Source organism: Aegilops tauschii, chromosome 4 (genome assembly GCF_002575655.3).
Source record: "Aegilops tauschii subsp. strangulata cultivar AL8/78 chromosome 4, Aet v6.0, whole genome shotgun sequence".
Taxonomy (NCBI): domain Eukaryota; kingdom Viridiplantae; phylum Streptophyta; class Magnoliopsida; order Poales; family Poaceae; genus Aegilops; species Aegilops tauschii.
Genome location: NC_053038.3, coordinates 482,968,780 through 482,976,823, shown reverse-complemented (window position 1 = coordinate 482,976,823; position 8,044 = coordinate 482,968,780).

Genomic DNA, 8,044 nt, shown 5'->3' with positions numbered 1-8,044 from the left:
TCTTTCAACTTGAAGTTGAGACTCAAGAAGCCGAACTGATTCAGGCATCGAGTTTGAAGAGCTGGTGCCAGCAGTAGTAGCCAGTAACTCGAACACTACATCAAGACAGGACTTTGGGGTTGTCTCAGTGTCTTCAATATAGTTTTTATCAGCTTTCTTGGAGACCAACAGGGATGTCTCACTATCTTGAACCTTATCTGCATTACTTCCTTTACCATTGCATAACGGGGTACTCTTCTCCAATATTTTATCCGCGTTCTAAAAGAGAAACAAACAAACACATCACAGGTTTACAATGTAGTATATGAAACTCATTTTGGTAAACCAGTTCAGTAGTAAGGTGGACAGGATAACAGCATGAAACAAACATATATCTATGTAGTATGGTCACTGTATGGTCTATATCATTCTAGTTTATGTTGCCAAATCAAGATATACAGTTCGAATCATATCTATTTAAGACAAAGCAGCATAGACAAAATATAAGTGGGGGAAACTACACAGCAATAACAACACTTGTAATGTGCATGGCATGAGAACATAACTGTTTATTCAATTGAAACTGAAATCAACATCGAGCAAGTTACAACAGCAAACACGTTAAAGAAACAGGTTTAAAACATACCTATTGCGCCATTGGAGTTTCAATTGCATCCTTCAAATCTGAAATTAGTTGGTATGAGTAAATACAGTGATGCAAGAGCAAAGTAGTATGAACCATAACTATGGAACCTGACCTAAGAACAATTATTCTTCTGCTTTAAGCGTTGACTTGGGGTTCGGAGTGGTGGTCCTCGTGCTTTGGGCACTGCAGTTGCCTTACTAACTTCTCGTGTTTGGCTGCTCTGTGGTGGAGACGGTGCTGTGTCAACTGGAACTGGGTTACTATCTTCTGGGGTTGGGGTTAGAAGGGGTGTAGCTGGTTCTCTGTCCAACTGGGTAGGGGTACAATCTGCGTGAGTCTGGGTATGTGTGGTGGGGCTGGTTCTTGGGCAAGTACAACCGTGGTTCTATCTGCATCGGCAGGTAGCACGATCTTTTCTGAAGACCGTGTTTTTATTCCCACAGATACTACCATCACCCCCTCCAATTGAAATGGCTGATGAACAAGAAAAGTAATTGAATGTACAGACATTGTCAGATAGACAGGTGCAATGGATAGTAGGGAAGAAAACAGGGCATGAAATAATTCACATTTATGTTGTCTAACCAAACAGAATAGCAGGACATAATTTCACATATATGATGGCTAATTAAACAGGATAGCATGACACAATTTCACATGTATGATGGCTAACTAAACAGGATAGAATGACATACTTCGAAATAAGATGACTATGTAAACAGGATGACATGATATAACTATATGATGTGTATTAAAGTTGTTGGCATGCCATAAATCACAAACATGCCGTCGATGGAAACATGATGGCATGATATAATTCACGGATAGAATGACATAATTCAAAATATGATTACTATTGAACATGATGAGATGATATAACTATATTATGTCTTTAGAAAATGGGTTGGCATGCCATAATTCAGATACATGCTATCTATGTAAACACCATGGCATGATATAATTCAAATATATGATTTATATACTAAGCAAGTGAGTAGAGGGCAATCGCATATATGATGTGTCAACTAAGGAGATGGCATTCAATATTGTGTATATGATGTAAAAACTAAGCATTGCAATACAACATATGCATGATATGAGTAATATAACCCTGCCAAGTTTGAGCATACACCTCAGGGGATAATAGGACTGGTCATCTGCCTCTGAATCCTCCTCTAAAGAGCTATCTGTAACCAGCAAGATATCTGCTTCAGCAGGTAGCATTGTCTGCTCTGAAGACCTTGTTTTCACTCCAGATTTCTCCATCACCAATTCAAATGGCTGATGCACAGGAAGAGCAGATGAATATACAAACATTGTCGACAAATGCAACGAGAAATACAAAAAAAGAGGACGGCATGATATAATTCACATATATGACGCTTTGCTAAACAGCATGGCATTGCATAATTCACATATATAATGCCTTGCAACAATATAGCATTGCATACTTCACATATATAATGTCTTGCAACAAGATGGCATTGCATAATTCACATATATGGTAATTATACACTAAACAGGTGGCATTCACACAAAGCATGTCTAAACTATGCAAATAACATAGCAATCCAAAATACCATACGCACGATATGAGCAACATAACCCTGCCAAGTTAGAGCATGCACCTCGGGGGGGAAATAGGACTGGTCATCTGTCTCTGAATCCTCCTTTGAGGAGCTATCCGTAACCAGCAAGACATGCGCTTCGTCAGATAGCATTGTCTGCTTTGAAGACCTTGCCTTCACTCCAGATTTTTCCATGACCATGTCGAATGGCTGATGCACATGAAGATTAATTGAATGTACTAAAATTGTTGACAAATTTAACACGTAATAAAAAATGATGGCATGATATAATTCACATATAAGATGACTGGCTAACCAGGGTGGCATTGAAAAATTCACATATATGATGCCTGGCTAAACAAGATGGCATTGCATGATTCACATGTACGATAAAGAAACTAAACAGATGGCATTGACACAAAGCATGTCTAAACTAAGAAGATGACATATTTGATGTATACAGTAAGCAATGCAAGGCACCATATGCATGATATTACCAACATCAGCATGCCAAGTTAGAGCGAAGACCTCAGGGGGTAAATAGGAGTTGTCTTCTCCTTCTGAATCCCCCTCAGAACAGTTATTTTCCTCTTGATTACGATCTGAAATGGGTGGAGGGGGCGCTGCCTTTGCGCCCACCATGGAGCGACGTCTACATGAAATTTTATTGCCATGCAAGGCTCGTCTCTTTTGCTCTACATGTTCAGTTCCATCGTGTACAATAACTGACATGCATAGGAATAAAACATAGTGAGATTATGTAAGGAGTGCATGCACAAATCCAGAGTGATGGTAGCAAACTGTGGATAGACCCAAAACCAATGATAGTAGGCAGATAATAGCTTTAGTTAAAAAATACAGATAATGGCTCCTTTAATGTTTGTTTGCACCCAACATGAAACTCATAGTACACACCCGAGATTAACCGGATAGTAGACAGATAGTATTGATTGCTGCCCCAATATGTACCCCACAACCATTTAAAAACTCAAGTTTCAGCATTAGTTTGGACCTGACTCAGAGTCTAATAGGTGAACACGATGATAAAGTAGCATGTCATCATATTAAGTGATGCATAACGTAAGCAGACACGGAAGAGTGCGACCTCTCCTGCGGACCCGTGTAGTCCTCAAGGTCATCTGCTCAGTTGATGATGGTAATGCAGTTGTCGTGGCTGCCGGCGGCGGGGAAGAAGATCTGAGGCGGCCAAAGACAGTCTGGAGAGCGGATCCCTGCTGTGGTGAACCCTTCCGTCGTTGGAGCAGCTGAGCTGGGGTGGAACACAGCGCAGCAGGAGCAGGACAAACCACACAAGGTTTTTTTGACACATATCTGTAACAGAAGTAATTGTGTAAGGGCTTCTTTGAATTTGAGGATTATAACAATGCAGGGATAGGAAATAGACAGGAATAGGATAGGAATGCACGTGCAAAACAGAGAATTTAAAAACACAGGATTTCTGCCAATCTGGGTGTTTGATTCACAAGAATTGGAAGATCACAGGATGCAAAGAAGCATGGTGAGATTAAGTCAAACCACAAGAAAATGTACGGTTATAGTGCTATTATGCTACTATCTCTTAGTCTTGTGCTTCGTGAATAGGAATTTGAAAAGGAGGACAGGTGGAAATTAAAATTCCTACGGTTTTTCTTTCAAGGAGACACTAAAGGAACAAATCCGACAGTTTTCCTTTGCTCCATTCCTTTGAACCAAATGCATGAATAGTAGTACCATAGGAAACTTTGCAATTCCTATGTTTTTCCTTCACTTTTCCTTTCAAGCACTGGCGATTCTAGTGGGCAGGCTTGAGCAAGGAAAAGCCTACACTCAAAAAATGTTTTTGTGCTACTTCTACTACTTTGGACCCAGGCCACTGCCCTACTAGTGTTGGGAATCGTAGCATAATTTAAAATTTTCCTACGCTCACCAAGATGCATCTATGGAGTCTACTAGCAACGAGGGGAAAGTAGTGCATCTACATACCCTTGTAGATCGCGAGCGGAAGCGTTCCAATGAACGTGGATGACGGAGTCGTACTCGCCGTGATCCAAATCACCGATGACCGAGTGCCGAACGAACGGCACCTCCACGTTCAACACACGTACGATGCAGCAACGTCTCCTCCTTCTTGATCCAGCAAGGGGGAAGGAGAGGTTGATGGAGATCCAGCAGCACGACGGCGTGGTGGTGGATGTAGCGGGTCTCTGGCAGGGCTTCGCTAAGCTTCTGCGAGAGAGAGAGAGAGGTGTTGCAGGGGAGGAGGGAGGCGCCCAAGGCTGTAGATTGCTGCCCTCCCTCCCCCCCCCCTTATATAGGCCCCTTGGGAGGGGGGGCCGGCCAAAACCCATCTAGGGTTGGGGGGCGGCGGCCAAGGGGTGGAAAGGGGTTGCCTTGCCCCCCAAGGCGAGGGGGAAGCCCCCCACCCTAGGGTTCCCAACCCTAGGCGCATGGGGGGAGGCCCATGGGGGGCGCCCAGCCCACTAGGGGCTGGTTCCCTTCCACTTTCATCCCATGGAGCCCTCCGGGATAGGTGGCCCCACCCGATGGACCCCCGGGACCCTTCCGGTGGTCCCGGTACAATACCGGTAACCCCCGAAACTTTCCCGGTGGCCGAAACTTGACTTCCTATATATAATTCTTCACCTCCGGACCATTTCGGAACCTCTCGTGACGTCCGGGATCTCATCCGGGACTCCGAACAACTTTCGGGTTTCCGCATACATATATCTCTACAACCCTAGCGTCACCGAACCTTAAGTGTGTAGACCCTACGGGTTCGGGAGACATGCAGACATGACCGAGACGCCTCTCCGGTCAATAACCAACAGCGGGATCTGGATACCCATGTTGGCTCCCACATGTTCCACGATGATCTCATCGGATGAACCACGATGTCGAGGATTCAGTCAATCCCGTATACAATTCCCTTTGTCAAACGGTATGTTACTTGCCCGAGATTCGATCGTCGGTATCCCAATACCTTGTTCAATCTCATTACCGGCAAGTCTCTTTACTCGTACCGCAATGCATGATCCCGTGACTAACGCCATAGTCACATTGAGCTCATTATGATGATGCATTACCGAGTGGGCCCAGAGATACCTCTCCGTCACACGGAGTGACAAATCCCAGTCTCGATCCGTGCCAACCCAACAGACACTTTCGGAGATACCCGTAGTGCACCTTTATAGTCACCCAGTTACGTTGTGACGTTTGGCACACCCAAAGCACTCCTACGGTATCCGGGAGTTGCACGATCTCATGGTCTAAGGAAAAGATACTTGACATTGGAAAAGCTCTAGCAAACGAAACTACACGATCTTTTATGCCATGCTTAGGATTGGGTCTTGTCCATCACATCATTCTCCTAATGATGTGATCCCGTTATCAACGACATCCAATGTCCATGGTCAGGAAACCGTAACCATCTATTGATCAACGAGCTAGTCAACTAGAGGCTTACTAGGGACATGGTGTTGTCTATGTATCCACACATGTATCTGAGTTTCCTATCAATACAATTCTAGCATGGATAATAAACGATTATCATGAATAAGGAAATATAATAATAACCAATTTATTATTGCCTCTAGGGCATATTTCCAACAGTCTCCCACTTGCACTAGAGTCAATAATCTAGTTCACATCACCATGTGATTAACACTCACTGGTCACATCACCATGTGACCAACATCTAAAGAGTTTACTAGAGTCAACAATCTAGTTCACATCACTATGTGATTAACACTCAATGTGTTCTGGTTTGGTCATGTTATGCTTGTGAGAGAGGTTATTAGTCAATGGGTCTGAACCTTTCAGAGCCGTGTGCTTTACGAATATCTATGTCATCTTGTGGATGCTACCACGCGCTATTTGGAGCCATTTCAAATAATTGCTCTACTATACGAATCCGGTTTACTACTCAGAGTCATCTGGATTAGTGTCCAAGTTCGCATCGACGTAACCCTTTACGACGAACTCCTTTCCACCTCCATAATCGAAAAAATTCCTTAATCCACTAGGTACTAAGGATAAGTTCGACCGCTGTCATGAGATCCTTTCCCGGATCACCATTGTACCCTCTTGACCAACTCATGGCAAGGCACACTACATGTGCGGTACACAGCATAGCATACTATAGAGCCTACGTCTAAAGCATAGGGGACGACCTTCGTCCTTTCTCTATCTTCTGCTGTGGTCAGGTCTTGAGTCTCACTCAATACTCACACCTTGTAACACAGCCAAGAACTCCTTCTTTGCTGATCTTATTTTGAACTCTTTCAAAATCATGTCAAGGTGTGCTGTCTTTTGAAAGTATCATCAGGCGTCTTGATCTATCTCTATGGATCTTGATGCCCAATATGTAAGCAGCTTTATCCAGGTCTTCCGTTGAAAAACTCCTTTCAAACAACCCTTTATGCTTTCCAGAAATTTTACATCTTTTCAGATCAACAATATGTCATTCACATATACTTATCAGAAATGTTGTAGTGCTCCCACTCACTTTATTGTAAATACAAGTTTCTAACAAACTTTGTATAAACCCGAAAACTTTGATCACTCCATCAAAGCGTATATTCTGACTCCGAGATGCTTGCTCTAATCCATGGAAGGATCGCTGGAGCTAGCATACCTTTTAGCATCCTTAGGATCGACAAAACCTTTCTGATTGTATCACATACAATCTTTCCTTACGAAAACTGGTAAGGAAACTTGTTTTGACATCCATCTGCCAGATTTCGTAAATGCAGCTAATGCTAACATGATTCCGACGGACCTAAGCATCGCTACGGATGAGAAAAACTCATCGTAGTCAACTCCTTGAACTTGTGAAAATACTCTTTGCCACAAGTCGAGCTTCATAGACGGTAATATTACCGTCCATGTCCGTCTTCTTCTTAAAGATCCATTTATCTCAATGGCTTGCCGATCATCGGGCAAGTTCACCAAAGTCCATGCTTTGTTCTGATACATGGATTCTATCTCGGATTTCATGGCCTCAAGCCATTCGTCGGAATATGGGCCCACCATCGCTTCTCCATAGCTCGTAGGTTCATTGTTGTCTAGCAACATGACTTCCAAGACAGGATCACGCATTACTCTGAAGTAGTGCGCATCCTCGTCGTCCTACGAGGTTTGGTAGTGACTTGATCCGAAGTTTCATGATCACTATCATAAGCTTCCACTTCAATTGGTGTAGGTGCCACAGGAACAACTTCCTGTGCCCTGCTAGACACTAGTTGAAGCGACGGTTCAATAACCTTATCAAGTCTCCACCATCCTCCCACTCAATTCTTTCGAGAGAAACTTTTCCTCGAGAAAGGACTCGTTTCTAGAAGCAATTACTTTTGCTTCCAGATCTGAAATAGGAGGTATACCCAACTGTTTTTGGGTATTCTATGAAGATGCATTTATCCGCTTTGGGTTCGAGCTTATCAGCCTGAAACTTTTTCACATAAGCATCGCAGCCCCAAACTTTTAAGAAACGACAACTTAGGTTTCTATAAACGGTGTCGTCTCAACGGATTTGCGTGGTGCCCCTTTTAAAGTGAATGTGGTTGTCTCTAATGCCTAACCCATAAACGATAGTGGTAATTTGATAAGAAACATCATGGTATGCACCATATCCAATAGGGTGCAGTTATGATGTTCGGACACACCATCACACTATGGTGTTCCAGGCGGTATTAATTGTGAAACACTTTCCACAATGTCTCAATTGTGCGCCAAACTCGTATCTCAGATACTCATCTCTATGATCATATCACAGACATTTTATCTTCTTGTCACGACGATCTTCAACTTCACTCTGAAATTAGTTGAACCTTTCAACAATTCAGACTATTGTTTC